The following is a 14,218-nucleotide window of genomic DNA, read 5'->3' on the forward strand; positions in this document are numbered from 1 at the left end:
AGCCTTCTTGATGTATTAGAACAGGGTGAAGAAGTGAGGGAAAAGAATAATCTTAGTGTTTGCACAAAGCAAACAAACAAAGCAAAAGTAAGTCAGCAAGGTAGTTTCTTTTTGCAAAAACGTGAGCACACACACTCAGCCAAGATGGCCCCTGTGTTTCATCTTCAACAGCGATAGTGACTGCATCTAATCTCATTGGTGGAGCTGTGATTGGCTAATCCATGGGAAGGAGCAAGAGAGATTCAAAAATAGGGACCCTGGTAGGGATTAACAACCTTTGGTAGAATTAAAAACTTTTCTCACAGAAGGAGGTTCTGGAGGTAACAAGATTAACATAAAAGGCACCAATTGTCAGAAAGATTAAAACCTATTCCCACCAGGCCTATGACAGACAGAGCGGGAATTCAAAAAGCCAGAACTGGCAAGCAATTTATAAATGAACCCCTAAGAAGACAGAACCTGTAGAGACCACCTCCAGTAGATAGGCACGGCCCCTGGTGAAAGGATGGGGGTCACCACCCATCTCAGTTTTTAACACAGAAACGTTCCTGTCCAAAAGAAGAATGAGGACAACAAATGAAGCAGAGACTGAAGGAAGGGCCATCTGGGGACAGTCCCCCTGGGAAATCCATCCTGTCTGCAGACACTCTGACATTGTTACTTTTCCCAAGTGGTGCTTGCTGCCAGGAACATGGTGTGGCTGTTCTTAATTGACCAGGGTAGATGTGGATGCTTGAAGTCAGCCATCAGACTGAGCTTGGGGACCGTGGTGGGGGAGCTGGAAGAAGGACTAGAGGAGTGGAGGGGGATTACAACCCCATAGGAACAACAATGTTGACTGGCTGGACCACCCAGTGCTCTCAGGGACCAGACCACCATCCAAGGAGTGTACAGGGAGGAATCCATGGCTCCAGATACATATGTAGCAGAGTATGGCCTTATCTGATATCAATGGGAGGGGAGGCCCTTGGTCCTATGGAGGTCTGATGACCCAGTGTAGGGAGATGCTGGAGCCGTAGGGTGGGAGAGGGTGAGTGGGTGGGGGAGCACTCTCATAGAGGCAAAGGGGAGGAAGGAGAGGGCGGATGTGAGATGAGGGGCTTGTGGAGGGATAACTGGGAAGTGGTATATCATTTGAGATATAAACAAAAGGAATGATTAATTTTTTTTAAAAAATGACCCCCTAAAGAAGTAATCCTCAACCCATGGGTGGCTATCCCTTTGGGTGGAAAAACCCTTTAACAGAGGCTGTATGAATATTAAATATCCTGCATATCAGATATTTACATTATTATTTGTAACAGTAACAAAATTGTAGCTATGAAGAGGCAATGGGAATAATGTTATGGTTGGGGTCAGCACAACATGAGGAACTGTATTAAAGGGTTGAAGCATTAGGAAGGTTGAGAACCACCACTCTAAAGGGTCAGCACTCTGTGGATCTTTCCCAACATTCCAGATTTCGGAAGGACTGGGAAGGTTTGGCAAAGTGTGTGCCAGTCACTTCAAGAGAGTGATTCATGGTCTAATTGTCATTGATTTTCCCATAGTTTGCAAATTTTTGACAACACATCTTCTTTTATTATTAGCAGGGAAGTTTTCTATATAAAAATGCCTTCCGCTCGTGTCTCTAGCGGCATATATAGCAGAAGATGGCCTAGTCAGCCATCGTTGGGAAGAGATGCCCCTTGGTCTTGCAAACTTTATATGCCCCAGTACAGGGGAACGCCAGGGCCAAGAAGTGGGAGTGGGTGGACAGGGCAGCAGGGTGGGGGGATGGTATAGGGGNNNTTCGGGATAGCATTTGAAATGTAAATGAAGAAAATAACTAATAAAAAAAGTTAAAAGAAAAAACTAACCAGTGAAAAAAAAAAAAAAAAAAAAAAAATTGCCTTCCAACGGGAGATGGCTCAGTAAATGAGGAGGCTGCCTGCCACACAAGAATGAGGACCTGTCTTTTCAACTGTAATACTTACCCAAAAGCCTGGTGTGGCAGAATGTTCTGAAAGCCCAGTGTTTGTAGGGCAGAGACAGCGGATCGTGAGCACCTACTGACACATAAGGCTAGCCGAGTGGATGAGATCTGGGTTCGGTGAGAAACCCTGTGTCGAAAATTAATGTGGTGAGCCATAAAGAATACTGACCTCTGGCCTCCACACATACTCATACACCTGCGCATGTGCAGACACATGCAAAGGTAAAGCAAACAAACAAAAACAAAGCAAAACAAAAAACAAAAAATCTCCCCAAACAAGGACAGAGAAAACAGTTGGGCTAACATAGTGTGGGGGACGGGCTGAGAGAACCAGAGTTGTGAAAGCCTGTCTATAAAATTACATGCTGTGTTAACAACAGGAGTCATTTAGAATTGCTATAAAAATTATAATGTAGAAGCATATAAAATCAAAACAGAAAAAGTCATCCCTCAGCTTTTGCAATTTTCCTTTTATTTACTGGCTTAGTGGGTATTTTTCCATACGCAGCATTTTTTTTTTTTGAAAAATGAGATCAGATTCCACCTATTATCCTACAACTTCTTTTAATGACTTAAGAATATTTTGTGCATGGTCCTTCCTATCCTATCTGCCAGCATGGGGTTTATTCTATCCTTCTCAACAGCGGCAGATGGAGACACAAATGATCCGTAAGTTATCGAGTCCTTCCTATTAGTATATGTTTAGGTTCTCTCTCGAGCCATTCTAGACCTCACAAGTACACTTTGCTCAGTGTTTAGATAGGACACATCCCTGGCCACAGTTTGGTCTAAGACACCCATTTTCAGCCTGTGACCCATGATACCTTCGAGGGGTCCAACAACACTTTAATAGATATTACTTAATTTTTAAAAGACTACGTTTTAAAGATTTATTTACTTATTATTATTACTGTAGCTGTCTTCAGACGCACCAGAAGAGGGCATCAGATCTCATTGCGGATGGTTGTCAGCCACCATGTGGTTGCTGGGATTTGAACTCAGGACCTCCAGAAGAGCAGTCAGTGCTCTTAACCACTGAACCATCTCTCCAGCCCTAAAGTCTATTTTAAAATGATGGTTCATAAATGTTTTAGCTTCCCTTCTAGCCCATCACCCACCAGAATTAGTAGAACAGAAAGGATACAGGGGAAGTGAACCTGTTTAGAAATTGTTCTTTGGAACAAATCCTATCTGTGTTGTCAGGAAATCAACAGTTCAGTTCACAGGAGTCAGCAGCGGCAGCTTGATCTATTTATAAACATTTCACAGATATATCAACAGTCCAGTTCAATAAAGTCAAGATAATAAACATAAATCAATAACGATGACAGGATCCAATAGAGACAGCCATGTCTCAGTCTTGACATGAGTCTACAAGAGAGAGCAACAGGAAAGCCAGGAAAAGTTCTCAGCTATGCCTCTCTCAACAAAGCGAAGATCAATGAAGATGCAAGACCAGCAAGCGTTGAATAGCTAACTCTATAAGCAAGCCAAGCTCAGCCTCCATCATTGTCCATTGAGTTCTATTTATTCTCCCTCTAAACATCACGTGTCCTCCATGGGTCTTGCCTCAACATACTTCTTGCTTCAACATGTATATTTGTCTCACTTGACATCTCTCTGTCAATCAGTCTGAGTCCATGAAAGCGGTAAGAAGCCGAGACAAAATCAAAATAAACCAAACAAAACCCTCAGACTGATCTGTGACTGAAAACAAGTGAAAAAAAAAAAGATATAATGAAAGTTGATGTGTTTTTCTCTATGGAGTCCCAACAAGCGGGTCTCAACTATCCAACATAATACATATATGTTGTTAATGAAGAATCTTTCATCATATGTCCTTTTATATGCTTGGTTTTTAATAGAATGCCTTTTCATCTGTGTCTGCTTCAATGAAACGTTCCTTCAGGAGTCTGTCTTAGTCTTTTACCTGTGTCCATTTCAAGAAAACACTCCTTCACCTATTTACCCCAACAAAACACCAACTAACACAACTGACCTTCCAAAGAACCCAGAAATTTCCACTTCATGCAGAGTTCGCCTAAGACCATTAGAGAACACAAATATTCACCTTAAAACTCATAACAGTAGCAAAAATACAGTTATGAAGTAGCAATGAAAATAATTTCATGGTCAAGGGTCACTGCAGCATGAGGAACTGTGTTAAAGGGTTGCAGCATTAGGAAGGTGGAGAACCACTGAGAACTGCTAAGGGTGTGTAGAGTTGAATTTAAAAGTCACACCAATTGCTGTAAAAGCATCTATGCTGACTTGTACCATCACTATATTGTACTCATTTCGCCACCAACAACAACTTAGACTGGTGTCATCAGGCCTTTAATCCCCTCACCTCACCAACTAGAGTATGTACCTAACAAGCACTAGACCCTGGGTTCTGTCCCTAGCATACCTCAGTGTTCCAGTTGTAGTTTTTGTATGATTGATGAGGCTGGTAATTTGAAAGTATGTGTCTTAGTCAGGGTTTCTATTCCTGCACAAACATCATGACCAAGAAGCAAGTTGGGGAGGAAAGGGTTTATTCGGCCTATATTTCCACATTGTTGTTCATCACTGAAAGAAGTCAAGACTGGAACTCAAGCAGGTCAGGGAGCAGGAGCTGATGCAGAGGTCATGGAGGGATGTTACTTACTGGCTTGCTTCCCCTGGCTTGCTCAGCCTGCTCTCTTATAGAGCCAAGACTACCAGCCCAGGGATGACACCACCCACAAGAGGACCTCCCCCCTTGATCACTAATTGAGAAAATGCCTTACTGCCTCTCGTGGAGGCATTTCCCCAACTGAAGCTCCTTTCTCTGTGATAACTCCAGCCTGTGTCAAGTTGACACAAAACTAGCCAGTACAGTATGTCTGTCTATTGGACAAATATGTTTCTCATTATATAACTTACCCATTGCCCTGTGCCTTCGCCTCAGCACTGTAAGAGGCCTGTCCATGCTTCCTCTCCTGTTTCTGAAATACTCTGACAAAAGCATCTAGGGGCTCCCTCCTGCCTTTCGTTCAGACCTAATCCTTGAACGGGGCCACCTTCCATGGGTGGCTCTCCCTACCTCCATTAACAAAATGAAGATAATCCCCCTAAGGTCAAGCCAAGATGCCCATCATTCCAGTGATTCTAACTTCTGCAAGTTAGCAGTTAATACTAATGATCACAAATACTAAAGAAATCTAAAGAAGCCCTAGGTTAAAATGACTTTTTTAGGCTAAGCCTGGTGGCACAGACTTGCAATTCCAGCTACTAGGCAGGTCATGAGTTCTAGGCATGCCTAGACTGGCCAGATATGAATAATGTACCAAGATCTCTCTCTCTCTCTCTCTCTCTCTCTCTCTCTGTGTGTGTGTGTGTGTGTGTGTGTTCAGATATTACAAGTCTGTTAAAAAAGGATAAAATAGATCTATTCTAACTTCCTAGACTGTAGTTTTGAATATTTACCTATTTAGATTCAAAAGTCCCAAAGACATGTCAATGCTCTCTTCTGTTGTAAAAATAGATGCCCACACCATACTTCCCAGATGCCTTATTGTCATAATTTTCCAGGTGAGAAATCAGAGCACGAAGCCGTGTGCTTAGTTAGAGCCACAAAATGACCCAGCAGTAGACATGCATCTAAAGTCTATCGCTCCATCTTATTTTTCAATTATGTGCCCCGTACTTCCCTCCTGCAGTTCACTCCCCTCCGCAGCCTCATTTACTGGAATAAAGACCCAGTTAGTATTCATAGGTTTTATTCAAACGCATAAATATGTAAGTTCATGAAAGAGCAAACTGATTGTACTTTGGCTATAAGTTATTTCCTGTTTCTGTTTACAAATAAGGCTTTAATTATTGTATACTTCTTGGCCAGAGGAAAAATGACCTAGAAATAATATTCCCTTCAACCAAAATTCAGTGAGAAATATATTTTAATATAGTGGCATTTGTGCAGGGAGGAAAAAAAAAAAAAACCGCAGTGTGACATTGCTGCTGTAGTTTAAGAAAAAAATAAGGCAGGCTGCAGGGAAAGACTTTAAACTTTTATTACAGGAGAGGGTTTGAGGTGGGGGAAGTAAGTTCTCCAGATCCAAAGTATGCATTCCTTAGCTGCTATAAATATAGCCATCATTTTTTCACCACCCCATGTGACAGTGACCTTGGAGGGTGGATGGAATGGAGACAAATGCCTTTCTCAGAAACGATAAGCTAATTTCCTGGCACACCCAAACCTCCATTTTCACCATTTCCTAGGGATTGGAAAATACTATTATTAACATTGTTAACAATTATCTTTAAAAAAATAAGCATTAACATTACATGCTAATTGCCTTTGTGCTTGTTTAGTTTCTTTTCTTTTTTTTTTCTTTTTTCTTTTCATTTTATTTTATTTTATTTTATTTTATTTTATTTTATTTATTTTGGGTTTTTCCAAGACAGGGTTTCTCTGTGTAGCCCTGGCTGTCCTGGAACTCACTCTGTAGACCAGGCTGGGCTCAAACTCAGAAATCCGCCCGCCTCTGCCTCCCAGGTGCTGGGATTAAAGGTGTGCGCCACCACTGCCTGGCAACTTGTTTAGTTTCTTAGTGTCTCTGTGCCTTAGGTATACTTGTTACTTTATTTTATAGGAACAGCCCTCAGAAGATTTGGCCGAGGTCCCCACAGCTAGTAAATATAAGAGCTGAGATTCAAATACAGCCCTGAGAGCTCTCATGCTTTCTCCATGATTCAACTTTCCTATACAGTTGTCCTTTCGGTTTTTCTGTGATGAATCAGTTCCAGAGTGTTCCTGGATATCAGAGTATGGAGCAAAGTCCCCTATATACAGTGGCATGTTGTCATTTGACCCACTGGAAATCCTCTGGATTAATTAAATCTCCTCTGGACTATGTGTAACACCTAATATAAGGTAAATGTGAGGTAAATAGTGGTTGTGCATACTCTGTAGGAAATGATGGCAAGAAAAAATCCTGGCCATGTTCAGCACAGACATAATTTATAATCTACAGTTGATTGATCTGTGGATGTGAAAGCTGAAGTTAGGCATGGTGGAGTGTGGCTATGAGGGTGAAGGTAGACCAGTTGTTCCAGGTTTGTCCTCGCAGGGAGCTTTACAGCTTAGGGACTCAGCTATTTCTGTGTCTGCTTTTCAGCTTTACAAGTTCAAAGCCAATGTTCTGAATGGAATTTTATGGAACAGGAGCATGCCAGAAGGAGAGGTAACACTGTGGGGAGATGTGAACACAGACACATTTGTGTGGAAGGGTGTAGAGTCAAAGTCCAAGAAAGAAATAGACACCAAGTAGATACACACAGGGCTAGACCCTAAGAGATGTCCATACCATCCCAGAATCCGAAGAGGTCTGCACTGACCAACCAAATGACAGTCAAGGACCCTGAAGAAGTAGAGAAACAGAAAGATTTGTGGAATGTAGGCTTTTCTTTTGATAACCCACTTTTGTATCTCTGAAGGCTTTACTGTGAGATCAGAACCAACAGAAAGCTTCTGGGGTGGGAGATTGCAGGGGCAGCGGCCAGACAATTCTCCAAGGAACACTGATTGCCCCAGCCGAGCAACCACACTAGAAACTAAGCTAGAGTTTACTCAGCCTGCTTTATACACTTCGCCTGTAAGTTCAACTCTTTGATTTACATTCCTGCAGGGACCAATCCATTTAAAAAATATGGTCCACTTCCACAGCCGGTTAGATCACCTGACCAGAGGAGCTGGTCAGTAACCATTCAGGATCTCTTTAGAATTTGGTCTAAGGAGCTATGTGTGGCATCGATCATCCTAGTCATCAGAGGCAGGAGGATGACAGCAAGTTCAAGGCCAAGCTGTTTTACAGAGTGACTTTCAGGCCATCCAGGTCTAAATAGTGAGACTATTTCAAAAAAAAAAAAAAAAAACAACCATTCTACAATATTCTATAATATCATTTAACATGTAAACTGTAGTGCTATACATACAATAAAGTGTGGTTTGAAATCTTTAAGAGTGAAGCTGGAGATTTGGCTTAGCCCAGTGGTTCTCAACCTTCCTAATGCTGTGACGCCTAATACAGTTCCTCATGTTGTGGTGACCCCACACACACACAACCATAAAAATCATTTCATTGCTACTTCTTAACTGTAATTTTGCTGTTATGAATCATAATAATGTAAATATCTGATACGTGACCTCCAAAGAGGTTGCAACCCATTGATTGAAAATGACTGGCTTAGCAGTTCAAAACAATTTCTGGTCTTCCAGAGGGCCTGAATGTAGAACTCAGAACCCATATCAGGTAGCTCTCATCCACCTGTAACTCCAGCTCCAGAGGATCTGATGTCCTCTTCTGGCTCCCACAAGTATCAGATCACACATGGGCGAGGAACAATACACACACACACACACACACACACTTATATTTTTAAAAGGAAACAAAAGAGAAAATAAAACAACTGACTAAAAATAAAAAGATGGCATATTTATGGAACTATACAGTAGGTGTCACATGTGGTCCAGATAATAAGGGATGGGTCACTTAGAACTCAGCAAATGGCTGGGCGTGGTGGTGCACGCTTTTAATCCCAGCACTTGGGAAGCAGAGGCAGGCAGATTTCTGAGTTCTAGGCCAGCCTGGTCTACAAAGTGAGTTCCAGGACAGCCAGGGCTACACAGAGAAACCCTGTCTCGAAACCCCCCCCCCCTAAAAAAAAAAAAGAACTCAGCAAATGAAGGTCAAGAGAAAGGAGTGTGCTTATGATTTCCCTTGAAGTTACAGAGACAGGTAACGCTCGTTGTGATGAGCAATCCAGGTAGTTATTTCCCACGCTTAGGTCTTCCTAAGAGTCCCTTACCAGACTTCCAATCTTGATAGCAAACCCTCTTCAGGGGAATGCTGACTTATTTTTTATTAATAATTTCTAACACAGACACTAATTTACGACCAAAGATACAATCACAGTCATGAACAATGGATGGATACTTTCCAGTGATGATTCTTAGGACTCATATGTGGGTAATGGCATTTGTAAGCAGAATGGTACTCTGTGAGCCAAGGGTTGGATCCTCTCATAGGAAGTTTGATTCCAATAAAACAGAAGCTTCCAGACCCCTCTGTACGGAAACGGAAGGAAGTAATTATTCAGTCTCTACAAAGGGATCCTCACATTGGAACTTTACCATCTAGTTCTCAAACTCCTTTATTTAGTTGAATAAGGAATCTGAGGTTGCAGGAGTTTACTAAACTGCCACAACACCAGGAACGAGCAGGGATGGAGCCCACTGTCATGCCCCTTTTCCTCTCTGGCACTCAGCTTGCCAAGGGACAAACACTGGCAGCCATTCACTTACCTATGGCCATGAGATAACTAAACCTATGGCTAAGCCACTGTAGTGGCTATTCCTGGTTGTCAACTTGACAATATCTAGAATGAACAGAATTGGAAGGCTCACCAGTGACCCTAATCTGGAGGCTGGGAGATAGAAGTTTCTGACCTGGATCTTGGTATGGAGATCTTGAGGCATAGTGGCTATGAATTCAGAAGATTAAGACGGGGAGATCTCCAAATTCAAGGTCATCTGGGATTAAAGGTATGGTGGCACACACCTTTAATCTTGGCTACACCTTCTGCTGGAGACCATATAAGGACATTGGAAGAAGGGAGTTGTGCCCCTCCCTCCCTTGCCTGCATGCCCTGTGGAACTGAGCAACTGTTAGATCCTTGGACTTCCATTCACGGCTGCTGCTGACCATTGTTGGGAATTGGACTGCAGACTGCAAGTCATCAATAAATATCTTTGCTATATAGAGACTACCCATAAGTTCTGTGACTCTAAAGAACCCTGACCAATACAGCCACCATGCCCAGAGAGATGGTCAAACATTGTGCTGTTTCTTCCTGTGAAGTTGTTACGGGAAATATTTAAATGGATAGATTCTGAGAAAAGCTTCCAAGGCTTGAACTGCATAAAGTCTGACCTCCCCTAGGCAAGAAGGAGTTCTACCAGCAGGTAGCCTTCAGGCTTGGATTGCAACACTGAGAGAGGGGGTGGGGGAGATTGTTTCTTTGGAGAACCTTGACCACATAGTATTGGACAAATGGATGACACTACCACTTTCGTTTTTGTTTTATCTTGTTTTGTTTTGTTTTTTAGTCTGCATGAGCTGAGGCCATTTCTTCTCACAACTCAGTCTCACAGAAAAGACCATTCAACACTACAAAGTAGAATACATTATTTAAAAAAAAGAAAAAGCTTCCCTTGTGTATTAAATCTCACTAGATTCCATTTTAGAGTGACCTTCCCAACCTTGTCTTCAGACTCTGGCCCAGCTCAGTGTTTCGGGGTGTGGGAGTGTATAAATTAGCCAGGAGATTACTCGTCATGCTTTAACACCGGCAATAATAAGGACAGATCCTAGACCTATAGTCACCAGCGAATCACAAATCTCCGTAACCTCTGTCTGCACACAAATGTCACTGGTACCTGCAAGGGCCAGAGAGGAGATGCTAATTTGAAAACTTTTATTGGCCGTAATTTGTCGGAAGATGGTGAACAGAATCGCAAATCAAGCTAAGGGCACGCTTTAGTACTCTTCATCCGTATACAAAGTCGTCGTCGGGAAGATGTGGTGAGAGAGAGTGAGGTAAGGAAGAACCCAGATCAGTCCATCGATTGGGCAGGGTGCTTGGGCTCATATGTTAGGCCACCAAGAACTGTTTGGGAGAGGAGAGAGAAGAGGAAATGGGCAGTAGTTACTAGCATTGTACTGGGAATTCTGTGGCAAATGACAAGGATGCCACGTAGATTGCAAGAGTGCGCCTGTTTTTATACAAGAAAATTCATATCAACTATAATGGAACAAGAGGAAGCGTCGTGTGCTTAGAAACAAAAAGGTAAACATAATAATCTGTAGGTCAAAAGGTTAGACTATGGCAAAAAATAATCGCCCTTGAAATTGCATAATGAAAATTCTACACACTAAAGCTTGTTCAGTGCAGCCAAACGGAACTAGATGAGATTACCGTATCCTTACAACTGCCCACAATAGTAAATAAAAAAAGATAGCCAACGCATGAGCCAAGAGTTCAGCCTAAGAACTGAGAAAAAAGTGATAGAAGAGACTCAGGAAACATGAAAATGAAATCAATGATTGCCCAAAGTAGAAAACCAATAGAGAAATGAATGCCCAAGCCAGAGCAAACTCCTTGAACAAGACAGAGCTCACGCGGTCCTTATCAAAGGAGCAGACAGACGGAGAGAAAGCTCCAATGAGTCACTTTAATTATGAAAGAGCTGACATAGCCATAAAAGCAACAGAGTTCCGGGCTTAGTGGAGAATAATAAAGATGAACATCCACCAAATCCTGAAACTACCGTTGAAATGGAACCCTCAAACTGCCTATAAACCAGATAGAAAGCCTTGGCAGCCAATCATAACAGAGCAAATGAACAATTGGTTGCTAACGGGTTGTTTAAAATGGCATTGGGCCCAGATTTTAAAATATCTTTTATTTTAAAGTAATTATAGATTCAGGGTCACAAAAATGGCCCTGAAAGTATAACCTTCATTAGCTTCCTCTAATAATGTTTTATATAACTGCTCCCCAATGATTGGAACCTGTATGTTCCCACTGGAACAAGAACCAGGAGCATGACAAACTTAAACATTTTATTTGCTTTCCTATTAACACCATGTCTTGTTAGGGTTTCCATTGCTGTAAACAGACACCTTGACCAAGACAACTCTTATAAAGGACAACATTTAATTGGGCCTTACAGGTTCAGAGGTTAAGTCCATTATCATCATGGCAGGAAGCATGGCAGCATCCAGGCAAGCATGATGCTCAAGGAGTTGTTGAGTTCTACCTCTTCATCCAAAGGAAGCCAGAAACAGACTAGCTTCCTGGCAGTCAGGAGGAGGGTCTCCAAGCCTATCTCCAAAGGACACACTTTCTCCAACAAGGCCACACCTCCCTGGACCACTCCCTGGGCCAAACATATTCGAATCACTACATACCATCTAGGGATTTAATCCAAGATTCCATATTTCATTCATTTGCCACTTCTATTTGTGACACTGCCTCATCCATTTCTTGTTCTTCATGATCTTGATTTTTTTTTTGAGACAGGGTCTTACTATGTAGTCCTAGCTAGCCTGGTATTTGTTCTGTAGACCAGACTGGCCTCAGACTCCCAGAGATCTGCCCACAGAGTGCTGGGATTAAGGGGTGAGCCACTGCTCTTGGCGTAGTCTTGATATATCTGAAAAGTACTGGTAACTCACTTTGTAAGGTTGAGGCTTCAGTGGTTTCCTCTGGCTCTATAGAGGTTGTACATCTGGGAAAAAGTAAAGAATACTGTTTTATATTCTTGCTACATCCAACTCAGAGAAGGGACATGATGCCAAGATACTTGAGCTATCCATAGCTGCACCTGCTTTTTATGCCAGCACTCTGGATGCAAGGTATACTGATGTCTGTAAGTTCAAGTCTCCATATTGAGATCCAGTCTAGCTAGGACGAGAGAGAGAGAGAGAGAGAGAGAGAGAGAGAGAGAGAGAGAGAGAGAGAGCTTGTCTCAAAAAATATTTATTACTTTCAACATGGATACCTTGGGAAGTCATTCTGTTTGGGTTCTGTCCTAACATCAGAGGGAGCATAGGGCTCTGCCCAGTGTTATCCAGGCCCTTTCTACAACACTGAAAGTGAAGTTGGGTTCTGACTCTGTGTCTGCACACTCCTCTGATTTTCCAAGGGTCTGTGGGCATTGACTGAGGAGACAAGCTATGCAGGAAGCATTCCAAGAAGGAGGAGAAGAGGAAGGGGAAGAGGAAGAGGAGGAGGAGGAAGGAAGGAAGGAAGAAGAAGAAGAAAAAGAAGGAGGAGGAGGAGGACGAGGAAGAAGAGAAAGAAGAAGAAGAAGAAGAAGAAGAAGAAGAAGAAGAAGAAGAAGAAGAAGAAGAAGAAGAAGAAGAAGAACAAGAACAAGAACAAGAACAAGAAGAACAAGAAGAACAAGAAGAAGAACAAGAAGAAGAACAAGAACAAGAACAAGAAGAAGAAGAAGAACAAGAAGAACAAGAACAAGAACAAGAAGAACAAGAACAAGAACAGAACAAGAAGAAACATACTTTTATCTTTATCTTATTTTAAGTGACTTATTACTACTTTATTACTGCTGGTCTAGCTCTGGCTTCTGAAACCTACTTAATGGCTGTAGGATGTGGCACAAATCACACCATGTTCCTTCCTCTTCTTTGGGAAGAAGGGAACTTTGACCATAATGTCACAGGATCAGGTCATCTTGGGGGGGGGGGAACAAACACTTCAGCGTTGAGAGTGGATGCTGTTCCTTAATTCATAACTGGTTGTCATTATCAGTGCCCAGAAAGCCCCTCCTCTGTGTCACTTCATTTGTGCTGACTCACTCTTTGTTTTCAAGCTCATATGCATGTGTGTTTATAAATGTGTTGGGTCGTGGTATGTGGGTAATCTTTGCTGTTTCTCTGTAGGCGTTGAATGACATTGTACGGCGTCTGATGCAAAAGCCTGGATTAGTGTCTGGGGTATTAAGCAGATCACTCCTTCCACAGAACCTCAGGATAATGTGCTGATGAACAGACTATGAGACTTTATTGCATTTATATGGTTTTCTGTGCCCTTTGAAATGAGATTAGTTCTTTTAAGGATCATGGACCCTTATGATAGTGCGCTCATAAATAATTAAATCCAATTAATACTCCAGACTGAACCAAACCTAATTCATTTCAAGTTCTGGTCCTCAGCAGAGGAAGCCTCGGTTCGCTACTTTTGAAATAATACTGCACCTTATACCAGCTCCTCTTCCATTCACTTTGGTAGTAAAATACAAGGACGAAAGAGAGAGAGGGAGAGAGCTGGGCAGGTAGAATTTACATCAAAATATGCTACCTTATTACCTGAAGAGATTTAAGAAGAGTAGAGAGAATGATACAACAAAGTATATGCTTCTAAAGGTTTTCTTTAAAAATAATTTTTGAAATGTGAAATGATGTTTGAAAGGGCACTAAGATAACACAAGGTACACCCACGCGTGTCACTCTGAAGGTGCCTCTCAGACTCTCTCCCCTTCTGTCTTTAATCTCTCAAGCCTACCAACATGCTGGGTGCTCTGTTTCTCAGCCTCCTGTCAGCCCCCGTGGTTTTCTGTCCATGTGTGCAAACAAAATGACTGCACTGTTCCGGAGACTTGGGGCTTTAGATAAATGGTCACATACTTTCAGCTAA

General features: G+C 42.1%; 1 non-coding gene across 1 annotated transcript; it reads left to right on the plus strand.

Annotated features, from left to right (window-relative positions):
• The first annotated feature begins 12,550 nt into the window (after positions 1-12,550).
• LOC115065197 lies at positions 12,551-12,753 on the plus strand. The gene has a single exon (XR_003844983.1). It is a non-coding gene; the product is annotated as a small nucleolar RNA SNORA73 family (small nucleolar RNA).
• Positions 12,754-14,218: the final 1,465 nt, after the last annotated feature.

Source organism: Mus pahari, chromosome 12, assembly GCF_900095145.1.
Source record: "Mus pahari chromosome 12, PAHARI_EIJ_v1.1, whole genome shotgun sequence".
Classification (NCBI taxonomy): domain Eukaryota; kingdom Metazoa; phylum Chordata; class Mammalia; order Rodentia; family Muridae; genus Mus; species Mus pahari.